Genomic DNA, 16,030 nt, shown 5'->3' with positions numbered 1-16,030 from the left:
CAAGCCTGTATGTCTTTTTCCTATAATACATTTATGCCTTATGTAGATTGTGTATTATGTGAAAAGTTATTGGAATTAGTGGGAAGTTATGAAAATATCTTAGGATAATTTTGCATTTACTCCAAATTTCTGGGGGTCAAGATCCTGTCTTTGACATAATCTTCAAGAGCTGGAGGAGTACTAAGATCTTCTGCTGTTGTGTTCCAAGAAAAAGGAAGAGCAACTATGTAATCTCCAAGGACACTTTGACTGTGACTATCAGGCTGGCTTAAGCATACCAGTCACAGATCTGTGAAACTGTGCAAGCCCTATTTATGTAGGATTTAAAACCATGATGTAATAATTATCATTGAAACATTTGGACTGAGAGAGATGCTAATAAAAGCAGGAAAACAGATAATGAAGGCTGCAGTGTTGGCCTTCCATTACCTGGCCATACTGCAGAACAAGATGTTATGTGCTGTTCAGATAAGCTTTCAGTACAGTAGCCGAACTGCCAGAAGAGCTAATGAGGTTTGCTGGAGATCTTGACAGCAGACTACAGTGAAAGGCATAGATGGTGTAACATTTCACTGAACATCTGTCAGTGTTTTAAGGGAGTGGATGCTTCCATGCCAAATGGGTAAAACCTCATCTTAATTAATGATAGTGTATTTCCTTCTTACCAACTTGAATGAGAAATTCTGAAAGCTGGCTTTCCTTTGTTGGAGATTTTGTGCTGCTTTTAGGAATGCAAGGCAAACGGGTTAGCTTGAGAGAATTACCAGGCATATACTTATTTCAAGTGATTTGAGAACACTGGTCTTTAGAGTGTAGAGATTCAGATATATGGCTTAGATGTTTGTATATTTAATTATATATACTGTATAATGTTCTACGTATCATAGTCATCTAGGGGAACTGGCACATAGAGGCTTCCAAAGATCTTGCTATGAATTCATGCATGAAATGTTCTAAGGTAACTATTCATCTCACCTAAAGATGTCATATATTGTTTCTTTTTAGTATCTGATCCTTATTTTTTGCAGATCTTGGTGCAAAATGCCTATTAATTAGTAGAGGTCAACAAAATAACCGAGGCAAAATCAACATTCTTCCTTCCAACCACACCACTGTAAGTCTTGCACAGGTTCACAGATTTTTCCTTCTCAGAAAAGCTAATTAGACATTAGTTTAAGTTTGCATGACATTAAAACACTTCAAAGTTGTGATTACCAGATTTCTGTGAAATCTCAGTGTGTTTACAGTTGCTGATGCATAGGGTGTAGGTGAAGATTAATGGAGAATCAGACTGGCAAGAATTAGAAGTGTCTAGCATTCTGTTACAAGCACTTTTACCTGCTGTGTTATTCCAACAGAAGATACAGCAGGCATGTTGAACGAGCAGAACAGTTAAAAAATATACAAACGTGTAAAAAAATTAGGTTACTGTGTGATTTTTACAGAGAGCAAAATCATGAGGTTCCAGTTTTAGACTTTCTACTTCTGCACTTGTGTCAGAAGAGCTTCAGCTGTTTTAGTTTTCTTCAGTTTGGGATGGATTGGAGCTCCCCCCTAAGGAAGGCCCTTCAGACCTGCTTCAGGAAAGATTCTGAGTTGATTTCCTGACCTCCTGGTGGCTTCAGAGAGCCAGTTCAGGTTTAAAATAGCTACTACTTCTTACCTACCTGTTCTCTGGGTTCATTAGTTTGCTTACGTGAACTGTAAGATCTACATTTCCCCTCTGTTCAGTGTTAGCGCAAAGTACCTTTAGCGTAAGAGTAAGGTGGTGCTTTAGCAGTGTTGCTGCTATTTATGACAATAGTAAAACTTCCATACTAAAAAAAAAAAAAAAAAAAAAAAAAAATAATCGGAAAATTTGAACTGTTTAGAGTATCTTGTGTAGAATCCAGTTACTAAAGAACAGCTGTTACTTTAACCTATGGAAAAAAATTGAACTAGTTTAATCCAGTTACCCCTGCCTCCTCTCTCTCCCTCCCTAAGATGGGCATCTTCACTCATCTCATCTTTGCTTATCATATGATCTCTGCTTTTACTCATCTTTGGGATGACAGATGTGGTGGATGTGCAAGGAGTTCAGAGTTATTGACAGGCTTTAAGCTTTTCTTTGGCTAAATATCATGCTTTAAAACACTTCTTTCTTGTAAATTATTTTTCGAACTACAAATAACAGCAATAAAAAGCTTTGTTAAGTAGTTTAAAAATGCGTAATACCAGATCATGCTGATTTGCTACCCACAGGATGTCATTTTCATCTAAAGCTAGCTAGGAGTCTTGAGTAAATTACAAATTTTTCTTCTGTATTTTAATTAATATGAGCCATGTTTAATGTGTCTCACTATGGCTTTGACAGCAACCTAATTTCTTTTTGTTTTTTAAATGACCCCTTTTATACACTGCTGTTGCTGAAGGAACTTAGTCCTTTACAGGATGTCTGCCTTAGGAACAAGCTTTCAGTGTTCTTGTTTTCATTCCCTTGTTCACAGGCAACATAGACTTCTGAATTATTTTAGTAGTTTGTTATGTGTTGATCTTTGGTTTGTAATGTAGGAAACTTCTTGTTTCTCAGCTGGGGAGACAGGACACACTATAAAGGAACAAGTGTGTTACAAGTGAGACCCAGAGTAAGGACCTAATGAACAAGTGTGGTCAGTTCTGTGCTGCCTGTGTGCAGAGCTAGTGAGATGTATCCACTCCCCGCTACTGGAGCGGGATTGCTGGGGCATACGTGGTGCGGAAATAACCAGATGAAGGCAGCTTAGCTTGGAAGGGTGACTGCTGCTGCTGCAGCCTGTTGTGAGGAAGAGTGGTGGCTTTAGCTGATGTGGAGGGAAAGGGTGTGAGGAGCTACAACTCCTTCCATGCGCTGAGAAAGGAGCCAGGAACCTCTGGTCTATGTAGAGGATGGATGTGGTAACCAGTGGGAAACTATGGCACTTCTGGGTTGAGGGGGGAAAGTATATTGTGAAGGATCCCAAAAGCTAGGATTCCCAGGATTGCTTTCGGTGGCTGCCCGTGTACATCATTTGTATCTATAAAAAATGTCAAGATCAGACCCATTGCCTTGACCCTTAAGATAGATTTGGAAAATTATCTTCTTTTTTAGTGTGGGTTTTTTTCAGTTTTGGTGTGGCAAATTTGTCTCTGTGTGAGATATTTATTAAAAGGAAAATTGGTTCTCAAGCTTATCTTGTACAGCGAGGTAAATGGACCGGCTCTTCTCTTTGACTACATGTTTTCATATGGCAAAAGTACAACTAGGTATTAACTTCTGCTCCGGATGCTCAAAGTGCCAATTCAACAGTGTCTTGCCACTGGATATTTCTGAATCTCTTTCCAAAATAAGTGACACAAATAGGTTGTGCCAATGTAGTTCAAGCAGCTGAGTAGAATACTTTTTCTGTGTGTAAATATTGTCTTGCTTAGTAGGTGATAATACTGCGTTTTACTCACTGATCCTTTTTACTGCATGTAAACTCCAACTATTGTTACTATAATGATTAAAAATATATATGTAAGTAAAAATATATATGTAAGTAGCCTTCATGTGAGTCCTTAACACCTTGTACTTTCATTGGATACTCTTTTTTTAAAAATGCATGATATAATGTCCATAATATAAGATTATTTTTCAGTGTTGTTACTTGTTCATTTAATGTACTTTTTCAAATACAAGAAGCTTACAACTTATACGAGATTGATTTTCAGCAATGACCAGCTTAAACATCCATGCAGAAGTTAGAAGCAAAAATTTAAACTGAGTCCATTTTGTCTGTGACTTAGACAACAAACACCAGCAAATCTTTTTTGGATAATCTATGCAACTGAGGGATTACTTTGTTTTTCTTCTATAAAACTTATTTTAGATTACTGTAGTGAAATATTAAAATTCAGCTTTTGATGCATTAGAATATAACCATTGCCACTTCAGTAGCTGAAAAATTATTTGAATGGGGTTTTGCTTGTATTTAATATTACAAATAATAATACAGATTGTTTATTTTTACATTGGTATTTTTGGAGGGAGGTTATTTTAGGCTTTTTCATGTCCAAAGCCTTGTAAGTTCTCAAGTGTGCATTCAAGCCTTATTTTTAAAAACCTATAGGGTTGCAGGCATCAATGTAAATTTGTGTTTTGTATGTTATAGCATTCTGAAAAATAGTGGTTGCTTATTTGGACTGCAGTAAAGTTGTGAGTTTGCAAGCTGCTGGAATGTCCCCAGGTACTAGTGAATTGAAGACATCCCTGGGTTTACATTTTTTCCTTCTTTCCTGCTCTTGACATCTGAAAGCTCCATAGACATCAATGCACTGACGCTCATTAGAGCCGCAGAAAGATCAAGCGAAGTGTGAAAAACTAGTCTTGAAGTCTGTGACAGAGCAAAGTACTGAGCTCAGGTAACACAAATTTCAATCAGTGACCAGATGATAAAATTATACTCGCTGAAAGAGGTCTGGAAAGGAATTTTATGTGAAGTATAAACTAAACAAAGTTTCTATTTTTTTAACTAGGGATTTATTTCTAAGCAATTTCAAACCTCAGAGTTATCTGTAGTATAATTTGAACTTTCCTTTGTGAATGGGGCAGTTCAGGAAGCAAACCTCTCCAGGGATGCTCTTAAAGAAAAGCATGAAGTTTTTGGTGTTTTTTTTTTTTTCCCCTGTTTTTGAAAAACCTGTATCTTTATTTTATGGCATTAAATAAAGGAATTAAAAGGGGAAAAAAAAAAGGGAAAAAAGAAAAAGGCATGCCTTGGAGCAGTCTCTGGGGAGACAATTGTTTATATTTAAGATAATTATTGAAGGTGGTAGAAAAGAGTTTTAAAAGATTCAATGCTACTGCCTGTTTTCTTAGACTTCCTGCTGACTGCTGATGACAGCTGCTTCGGTGAGATTATTGGTTGTAGCTTTTATTGTAAGGGTTTTAAAGCTATTTGTATATAATGTATGAGCAAACCAAATGGTAGCACATCCGTATCTGTGCTTCGTTAACAAACAGGCTTACAAGAATATACTGACTTTCTAAACTTACCCTACTTAAAGCCAATCCTTAAAGAAAATCTGTGCAACAAATTTATTTCATACTTTTGTCTCCAGATTACCTCTATACTCCTGTGGGTGAGTTTTCAATCAGAAGCTTTGCACAAAAACAATGGGAAATAGGTGATGTGGCTAGAATCTCCAAAATTGTCTGGCAATTTTTTAAAAATAAGTTTCTTTGTCAAGTGAATTTCATTTTACTGCAACTTGTACTTGAACCAGAGATTCCTGTACTTTTTGGTTAGATGGTGAAGAACAACACGTAGCCTCAAAAGAATCCTGGTGCTGTTTGGCTCTGGCAGCAATGCTGTCTTTGTGTGGGGACTATTAAGTCAGTTTTTTGTTTGGCTTCGTATATTTCTTTCCTTCCTTTGTATATGTTTGTCTTTGTGGTCTCACTTGTTTGTGTAATTCTGTACCTTCAGTTCATTCATGTTCTTTGTTGTTTTGTTCTTGTACTGCCAGTTCACTGGTATAAGACTTAGATCTTTCCTACAGTTGAGTGAACCATTGTGAATCCTTTTTTGCAGATGTAAATTCCTGGGTATGATAATGTTGTTTGCTTCAGCTACAAATCCATTGGATTCGTAAAACATGAGGTCTTCATCATCAGTTAACCATGTTGGCTCACTGTAGGGTGCCTTCCTGTTAGTAGGTTGGGAAGAGTCTATTAGGATTAGATTTAGGTCTATATTCTAAATGGTAAGTAACTATTTGCAGCTTATTTACATATTTAATTCTATGTCTCTGTTAAATGCATAGGATGCAATTAGCTGTGATTTTGTTGTTGTTGGATTCTGAAAGACATATAACTCCCCTTTCTCCTTTCCAGCTCTCCCTCTAGCCTCCTCAAACATAAAACCACCCCAAACAAACTCTAAACTCCCAAGAAGATAAAAGGACTTTAGACTTGGGACGAATCTCAGAAAAACTTATTCTCAGTATCTTCTTCATTGAATATATGTGCAATATCTGTACTGTATCATCTCCTATTTGCCTACTGCTGCATAGTTTCACTGATGTGGAAATGTTTGATGGAAAATAAATTCAAGATTGTTGTCTTTTTACTGTATTGAAAAATACCTGGACTTTTACAAAGCTTTCAGAAAACTATTTGCAGTTCATTTAGGGAAGCTGGCTGAGCTGTCAATAGATAAGTCAGGTCTTTGCTTGTCTGAGGTATCCTTGAAAGGAAAGAATGTGAAAGGCTGAATTTTCTACTTGAATTTAACAGCTACAGTTGTTCCAGAATGAGCACTGAAAAAACTGCTGCTTATTTTTCTCCAGACCTTCTTTGCTGAAATGATAATGAGGGCTGCTGAGGGCATTTATTTTTGATAATATAAAATGATAATTTTACTTTTAATATAACACAGTGTTTTAGGGACCACTTTCTGATCTGAGCTTTCTTTAGTTACTCTGTCACAAAAATAAAAATATTTTCAGCTTTTGAGACTTAAGGATAGATTAGATCTTTCCTTTCTACTTTTGTGATTAGTAATTAGGTCCTATATTGGACCACTTGATTTTCCACTGGGAAAGTACAACTCTGTGGTGACAGGTCTGAGATGTGCAAAACTCTGTAGAGGATCCTAGAATAGATATCTAAGAACAAAGAATTGGAATTAAATATATTGACCCCAGATTCTGCTGGGGAAGGTGTCTATTGTCAATTCATGTAGATTTAATTCCCATTAATCAAGGTACAATACACTGCTTAGAAGAAATAAACTGGAAGTCTTTAATCTTCTGAAAAAAAACTCTTCCTAAAATGTATGATTAAAAAAAACCTAACAAAATACTGTCTAGTGTTCAAGTGGTCTACAGGCTTTATCTTCAGTTTAGTAAAAGTTTCAAGAGGGGTTGCAGAACTTCTTGTTGTATCGTGCTATCTGCTACCATAAATTCTAGAATCCTGTACAGAGATGTAGTGACATCAACCCCAGTTTGAAGTTCACTAAAATGCTTAGTGAAAGATGAACTTTCATCTGTTCACTTCTTTCTCCAGTGTCTTCCCTAGCTTTATTTTTACTTTTAAACTTACATGACTTACCTAAGTTCAGTAAGCTTTTTCCTCTTCTAAATTCAGTTTTAATTCTGATATTCCTCTAGTTTGGTCCATTAGTGTTTTGGCTGCTAGTTTGCTTTCGCCTGGTCCAATGTTATTTCCCATTCCTTATTTTACATGATCTGAACTTTATTAGAAGCTTATTGTGCCCTTGTTAGACCCTAGGTTCCTCTCATGAGTGATTTCTCATGGTGTTTACTGGGCTGATGGCTTTTTAAAGGCTCTGGATTTCAGTAATGTCCAGAGACTTCTTTGAGGTAGAGGAGCTATAAACTATTTGGCCTTTCCCTTCCTCTCACCCAAAGCTAATAGTGGAATGGGGGAAATGTGAAAGTGGGACTGTAAGAAACAAAAACCTCGCCAAGGATTTTGCAGAATTTCAGAAAAAAAGTAGGATCTTTGTAGTGGAAAACTATTAAAGATTTGGAGTATTCCCCTAAGCTGAATCTCTTGCAGAGAATGGGATGGCTTGAAGGATGGAATGTAGCAGACATAATATTTCATGTGTCACCTGTTTCTCAAGTACAATTGTGACAATGGTGCGCTTAACCCACTTTGCAGTTTGTGATGTTAAATTAACCAACCAACACTGCCATTACAATTTACGTATGTGTTTTGCATTGGTAGGAAAAGGAAGGACCAAGAATCTAATAAAAGTTGGCACTGCTCTGCCTTTTTGCTCTGAGAAATGCCCCTCAACTGTAGGGTTACTTCCATTAATGTGGAGAAATCTGATGGTATCTTTTTGTGCTCTGTTGTTGGACCTTTTAGTCATGTTTGTTCTCATATTTTTACTGGTCTTCATTCTTTGTTTCTGCGTCCTCCTCTGCTTCCCTTCCTGCTGGTTTTTTCCTAGCTGGAAAATATTTAATGATTCTTCAGGTTCAGGGCAACTTTGGCATAGTCAATGCAGAGTGCTAACAAAGTTCAGAGGAGTTTAGGAACGGTAAAGAAAAGACTGTGTGGGTGAACAGTTTTCTGTTAGTTGATGGCATTCCCACTGAGAAAATAATTTAACCGATATGCTATTAACTCTTTTTAGATATTAGAAGTGATCAGGTGTTTTGGAACATTCTGGTGTTGGAAGTATGGGGGGAAGGAGGGATGTTCTGCAGCAGCTTCTTCTTCCCTTTGTCTGTATAAAGATAATGTAATGACAGCTCTCACTTCTGGGTTTGTGGTCAGTGGAAGAAGATGGTAATGTGCCCTTCACCTAGAAGCCCTCAAAATACAGTTGTTATTCAGTGTTTTTGATTATTTCAGTGCCTATTCCCTTGAGTTTGTGCCTTTTTTTTTTTTTTTTAAGTGTGAGAGTAACATGGACTTTGAGAAATAGCGCTGATTATTTAAAGAATCACTCATGATAAAATATCTCTTTCTGGGAATTTGTGTTGCAGTAGATTAGCATTATTGATCATTCTCTCCTCACGTACTCTACAGATGATTTTAGAAATCTGAAGCTATTATTCTTTTCTTGTCTAATGTAATTACCAGTACAAGGAATGATCTAATTAAAAGACAACAAGGATGCATTCTAATTGTTCTAATAAATTATATTAATGCTTTATGCTTGCAGTCAAGTTTAGTAAGAAATCATTTGACAAAGTGACAGCTTGTCTTATAGTGCTACCAAATATAACTTCAGTTTTCTCTGACTGAAACTTACTGGTAGTAGACTTGAAACCCTGTGTTAGAGGGTTTGGGCTCTTCAAGTGCATTGCAGATTCTTAAAAATCTTTTCCGATCTAGCATTGGTAGTGCCAGTAAAATACTCTGTGTTTGGTTGTCAGGGAAATCAGGTGACTTGCTAACTTGCCCTATGTAGTTCTTAAATAGTGCAGTAGGACAAGAAACAGTCATTCAAACATCAGACCACTTCTAAAAGATTTAGTACTAAAATATTTAATGCTGGCCTAGCCTATCCACTGAGTCTTTTCCAAGATATATAACTCTACCTGGGACAAAGTGCACTTGAATAGTGTGCAGATGTTTAATCTCTGTTTAGCTCTTTCTCATCCTTTTAATGGATTACAGCCCTTCTAGTCTGCTCTGCAGGACTGTAGAGTTGAATCTCTGTGATAAGCACATGTAGGCTTCTGATGCCTTCAGAAAACTGTCAGTGGCCCCCCATCTGCCTGATGATCGGGATGGCATTACTGAACACGAGTGTACGTTACCATGCGAGACCTGCCAGGCTGTAGGTAATTAACCCAGGACTGTGTTCTTAATATTAATACGATCATGCTTATGGCAACATGAGAATGACCAATATACATTAAAACCACATGAAACAGAGCAATTGAGAGTGGGCATGGGGTTGGTGAAAGAAGATGTTAAATGGATTTAAAATACATTCTACTCAACTCCTCATATTGCAAATTCCTCTCCCCTGCATACCACCCTTTCATCTGTCCGACAGTTTTAAATTTATTTCCTTTTGCTGACAAAATATGTCTAGCCACTTAAATCTAATAGGTGATCTCTCTTTCTCCAGAAGGAGATGGAGTACTCAGTTATCACTAAACTGATCTCTGCTTTCACTCTTAATTAGATGAAGTACTGAAGGTGGCACTACTTTTTTGTAGTATTATGTCTCCAAGTCAGAGATGAATGCCTGCATGATTTATGATTAGTAGCATTAATGGGCTATTTTACTTTTAATTGTTGGTAACAAAGGGTAACAAGAACTCAGACTATTAATAAGTGCTTTGTGATATAATTTAGAAACCTTTTCCCTAGTCTTTACTTCTGTTCTTCAATCGTTACTTTTGTAAATGGAACACAAGGTACAGATAGAATTATTTCAGCCATACCTGAGCTGCTTATGCTTAGTAAATATGCAATAAGTAGTTTAGAGTTAGGTGCTGCCAACCTGAGAATGTCTGGATTGCCTTTACTGGCTTTGTATGAAATTGAGGGAGACAGAGAAGGAATTGGTAAGGGTGAGTCTCCTTGTAATCTGACCTAGGTGTCTACTGAGACAGAATACAAGGAGACTTTAAGACTGCTTAACTTCTCTCTAAACACTCTGTGTTCAAACTTTAGCCTTTACAGTTGGAAGGCCTGCTCTGACTAGACAACAAAACAAATTTGTTTAAACAGACTTCTAGAAGTTAGAATGATGGTAAGGTGGTGAAAATTTAAATGGCAGTGAGTCCAAGTAGAAATTGTAGTTATCCTACACAAGGCTAGTTCCATGCATTAGCTATGAGACAGTTACATATAGGAGGGATGTAAAAGGGATGAAATTTAAATATTTAAGTAAAAACAATCTTGGTAAAAAATACATCCATCCTTTTGATGGCTAGATGAAATTGCACTGGGTTACTGTCTGTCTATAAGCTATGTGGCATCCTGCCATTAAGTAGTCTTTCAAAGTACGTGTGTGAAGAAATACCTTGCCCTTCATTTGCTTGACCTAAAATTCAAATGCTCATTGCAGTGTGTAGCTGCATTAGAAGTGCTTAAACAAATTAAATGATTCAGTATGGTAGCTTTGAAGAATCTAATTTCCATGTGGGGAATTGTTTTTATCATCTGGCAAAAAGATAAAATGTGAATTTTACATTGGCTGCTTTTCTGGTAACATTGCATGGGGTTTGCTTTATTGTTAATCCAAACTCAAAGCATGGACCTGTTGTTTAGCTCATAAATGCTTAACTAACGTTACAGATTTTTAAGGCACAGACAGATATTAATCTGTGTACTCTGTTCTGAACTTCTCCTTTGCATACAGGTTACTGTAAGCTCTGCTAGTTGCTGTTTTGATATTCCCATCCTTTTGATATTCCCTAAACACTCAGTTCCAAAAGTTTTTGTATTATCTTCAAGAATCAAAATTTTAGGATGGTTTCATAGTGACCATATAATCATTGTGTTATAAAAAGACCTATCTTGAAGCATGACAATAAACTATTACGAGGTTCTTCCAAATGTTTTTGAAATTTCTATATCTCCCAGCTTCCCTAAATTTTACCCAGATGTCTGATAAACACAACATTTCAAGCAGTATACTAGACTTGGCAGACACTAAATTCAGCAGAATGTAAATTAGATTCAGTGTGCTTATATATCCTCTTGGCATTTTTCTCCTTCTGTAGACTCAGCACACTTTGTTACCCCAGTGAGTCCCGTTTACTAGTAGACTGGAATTCAACTGCGTGAGATACTGTTTAAAAAAAATCTCAAGCAGCTCACTAGAAACTTTTGATATTACAAAAATTACTTCCTGCTTTATTTCTTTGTTTTTCTCACTTGATTGTGTTTTATAGTTGTTTTTTTAATGTCACCAACCTGTGGCAGTAGCTGTTAAATAAAGTATCCATCCTAAAGCCTGCTCTAGCATAAGCTGCTCTTAAATGACTTGTATTAGCAGCTGCCACTTTAAGGTTTGTGCATAAGGATTTTAAAAAATGAAGAATTCCAGTTTTCAAACGACTATTCTGTGTTTTCAACTTGGTCTAAGCTCATCTCACTCCCACACAATGGTAGAACTCTACAAGTATTTGAATTTCTCAGTGTATTTTCGTTTTTCTCGTGTTAGATATCATATGTTTGGCAAGCCATATTCTCATAAATTGAATTACTGTAGCACTGAGTAATCCAGCTGCAAACCAGGACCCACTTTGAGAGCTGCCTTGCAGACCTACAGGGAAGAAGCTCTCTGATCCAGAGAGCTTAAGGCCTCTGAGTGGAAGGCTGGAAACAATCAGTATGAACAAAGAGGTGGGAGTATGGAAGCACAGAAATAAGGTGTTGGTCATCATGCTGGACAGTCTCCTTAAATCCCCAAACCCTTACCTGCTGCTTAGGTTTTTGTAGGTATAACATATAGGCAAAGTGAATTTACAAGAAACTGGAAAGGATTTTATTTTAGAGCTGTTAAACAGCTCTCATCCCTGGATTGCACTGTATTGCTTGGATACTCTGCAGCTAATTCTTGCCTTTAATGACTTGTGGACATCACCTGAACAGAAATTAAGGGTAAATCCTGTCTGACTAGCTTAACTAATACAGACCCATGACCTGTCACAGGTGTCTATGATTAGCCTTTGGTTTAGCAATTACAGAAAAATGTTAAATACTCCCATTTGACTTTACAGAGTAAAAGCAATTTCAAGTGTTGTCTGCTTGCTAGTGCTTTGTTAGAAGAAACTAGTTTTACATATCTTCATAAAAAAGCAAACCCTGTGACTAACAGAACGAGTAAAGCATAGAGTAAAACTGCCTCTGTACCTAGCCTTTGGATTTCTGTTTTCTCAGAGCAAGCTATAGTTGTTAGCCTTTTTCTCAGGAATGAAACACTGAGAGATCTTCGTGGCTAAATTTAAACCTTCTAGCTGACATGGTGGCTGTGCATATAGGTAATGGACGGAATAAATGTCCTAGATAGGTTTGGTAAGTTATGTTTGCTCCCTCCTCACAGTTAGGAATGTCTGCCTGGGATGGGAAGAAGGTTATGTTGTGGTACTTGGCAGTATTTTGGTTGATATTTCTGATGCAAGATGCAGTATTAAACTAGTGACAAGTTCAAAAGACTTGAATTCATTATGAAATACTGCATAAATCAGTAAAAAAAAGGTCATCTGTGGCAAGTAACGTGATAGGGTTTCAGGATAGCTTTTAGCCTGTAGGCTCCTGTCTCATACTTCTGTACATGTTTCTCGATATTGTGGAGCTCGATTCGTTCTTGCTGGGACTTAAATAGGATGCACCAATGTCAGTATAATGAAAGTCCATCCACATTGAAATTCAGATATCCCAGATATAGAATATACCTTACTATAAATCATTGACAAGAGTATAAATCTTAATGCTATGAATGTGTCCAAGGATGAAAATATAGATGTTAATTTTAAAAATCTACAATACTTTGAACAAACAAATCCTTCTTGTTACTATGTTTTTTTACATGATAGAATATGATTAGTCTCGTTATGTGGACGTGCTTATGCAACAGCTTATAAATATATATAAACCCCTTCCTAGAGAAGATGCAGTCTTTATTCCACAAGTCTTAGTAACGTGCTGAGATGACAAATTTAGGAAAAAAACACATAAACCATGATAAATAAATATCTCCTTTTCTTCAACGTTTCAAATGCCAAATCCATCTAAAATCTTCCTTATAGGTATATAAAACTTATACTTTCTGCTTTGATTTTTCTGTACTTTTTCTTTGAGCCCTCTTCATCATAAAAGAAACATGGTAATTAATGATAATTACTGATTTATTGATTTAGGTTATAATGAAAAACCCACTAAAATAATCAAGTTTCTTGCTGTTCCTTGTTTAAAAGGTCGTCCTGAGTTCTGCCATGTGAACTTGAGCCTGTACCTTTGGGTTTTAAATCCTGTATTCTTTATTCCAAAGAATCAAAATGGTGGGCCTTGAAGCCCATTTTATTCATGAATAAAAATTCATGAAACTGAGAACCAATAGAATTTTAATATAATGAGTTGAAATCCTGCCTGTAACTTTTGACAGTTATTTTTAAGTATCTTTCACACGTCTGTCTGTTTTAGTCTTAAATAATGATTCTGAGACATACACTGAGGTACAAATGTGTGTCATGTCAAGGAAGGTCAAATAACTGAAATATTAGTATAGTTCTAAAAAATACCTGAAATGTGTTTAAGTATAAAGCTGCTTAATTAGTGGATGGCTAGGCTTTTTGTTAATGTTTGTCTCTGTCAGTGTCTTCAAAGTGTTGGCTCGAAAACTGATGTTTTTTCACACTGTATAGATATATATGTATATATATCTAAGTTGGTCTCTAAAGTTGTCTTTATGCTGTCAGATTGCTTAGCTGAAAAAACATGGGGGTGCTTTTTTGCAGGATGAAGAATAGAAGGTATTTAACGGGATTAATAAGAAAGACAAAATATTTTGGTGTTTCCTTTTATGTGATGAGGATGATTTTTTTTAAGATTTCTTTTAACAGCTTGAATTCTATAATTATAATGGCTTTTGAAAGAGCAATATTAAATCAGCTAGCCATGAATGGAAAAGAAGGAAAAAAAGACAAACTATTCATTCCTGGAACACCAGTAAAACCAGCCATGGATGTTTCATAGCTTAAGTGAAGTTGGTCTGAATGCTTGTGGCAGTGCATTTTATCCTTCCATGTTCTGTCAGCTGAAGACTGTAGGTTTTGTAACAAAGGTGGGCTTTGCTGTCACTTGAAATAGTAAAGAATGTGCGCAGTCATCTCTGCAGAGATCTGGCACCCTGTAAAATGATCCCCTTCTGTTTGAATGGATTTACTAGATGTCCCCTTCTAGCTGAGAAAACAAGAATCCACATTTATCTTCCTTCCCTTGTTCTTGGCAGTGGTGAATACTAAAAGCCATGTGTGACTCACTGCTGGTTGCTACTGTTGGGCCATGGAGACTCTTCAGGGCAGGACATGGACTATTCTGTGTTCGTAGAATATTTAGGACAGGAGCATCCATTCTTGCTTGATCGTTAGCCACTAATACAGTAAACTGTTTAAATTACTGAAAAGTAAAAGTAGGAGTCAAAAACAAGCAAACAATTGTTCTGTTAATGCTGTCAAAGGTAATGTTTCCTGAAGAAACCTCTCAGTCTTAAGGAGTTTGTCACAGTTTTTTGATCCTCCTTTGAGGATTGCTACTGGAATGATTGGTTATTGGTGCTTCTATCCAGACTAGGTTTCCCAGAATTGTTAGTTATTAAAAGTCAATTATCCATTAATTAGTTTATTCTTATTTTTCCTTGGAGCTACTTTTATTACCTTCTCAATCTTAGGAAGACTCTTTTTAGGGTAGATACTGGTTTAGACGTGGTGCTCAGAAACTGCTGAATCTTGTCAGCTGAGTATGTTGCTCTGGCAGTGTTCCCAGTAGCTGAAATTAGGGCAGTCCCAAGTGGTCTTTTGAAGGCATTTTTGGTTAGGGCTCCAAACCCAAACTCTGTGTGTCAACTCTGCCATCTGCCAGTTCTAATCCATGTACTAGTACTCAAACAAACATCCTAGAGTGCTCATTAGCAATCAAGTGTCCTTTTAAGGAGTCCTTATGTTTTAAAATACTGTGTCCCTGACAACCAGAATTTCTACTTTCTTCAAACCATTCTTTCCCGTACTGTTAACCTTTCATAATGCCCAATGATGTGCACATTGTTGTTAACTTTTTGTTTACATTTGAGAAAAGTGTTTTGGAAGAATACAAAACGAAGTATGAATTTTTTCTTTCTTCTGATTCAACAACAGTTGTTCCCAAACACTGGAATTACATTTCTGGAACAAATTATTTCCTCTTTATAGATGCTTATGTTACTTTTATGAAACCAAAAGTGTTTTATTGGATTACAGTAAATCATATTGATGGCAACAAAACAACAGACAAGATACTGATAAGGAAACAACTGTGCCACAAAATGTGCACCTGGATGGAGGGATTTAATAGAATCAATGAACTACTACTTAGAGCACTTTCCAGTGTTAAACACTATATAGACTGACAAAATCCCACATTAGGTTGATTCTATTCATGGTGGCTTTGTACTTATGCTTAGAGAAATCTTCATGTCACTAACTTACAATAACAGTGTGGATTGTTGCATATACTTGTCTCCTAAGCATTGGCATATTTCTTACTGCAGGCTCATATTTCCTAATAACTCATTATCAAATCACATTTGGAAAAGGGACTGCTGAATTACTTGGCTAGAATGCAGTCATAGGTTTGGCCTTACTCATGACCTTCACCAAATAATAAGAGACAGCTGCATACATCTTGTTCATGACAGGAATGTTTAATCTCCATTCTCCTCTAATACACTAGTGTAATTGAGAGTGAAATGCATAGGGTCATATTGTCCCTTCCTTGCACACCACAAAATCACTCTGATCATCCTTTGCACTGAGCTATATGGTACAGATTTTTTTTCTTATCCTT

At 36.5% G+C, this 16,030-nt stretch overlaps 1 protein-coding gene across 12 annotated transcripts in view; it reads left to right on the top strand.

Moving 5' to 3' along the window:
* The window catches only part of FHIT (fragile histidine triad diadenosine triphosphatase), a 593,823-nt gene that overhangs the window by 96,413 nt on the left and 481,380 nt on the right, over window positions 1-16,030 (top strand). Inside the window, exon 1 of one of the 12 annotated variants that reach the window (XM_068409162.1) lies at window positions 1,050-1,114. The exons of the other annotated variants lie outside the window; for them this stretch is intronic. The gene's annotated coding sequence lies outside the window, so the exon portion shown is untranslated. Of the gene's footprint in view, window positions 1-1,049; window positions 1,115-16,030 lie in introns of those variants that run through there. 12 annotated transcript variants of the gene reach the window in all.

The sequence above is a fragment of the Nyctibius grandis genome, chromosome 10 (genome assembly GCF_013368605.1).
Source record: "Nyctibius grandis isolate bNycGra1 chromosome 10, bNycGra1.pri, whole genome shotgun sequence".
NCBI classification, from domain to species: Eukaryota; Metazoa; Chordata; class Aves; order Nyctibiiformes; family Nyctibiidae; genus Nyctibius; species Nyctibius grandis.
Note: the sequence above shows the minus strand (reverse complement) of the source record. Positions and strands in the feature narration are given on the sequence as shown.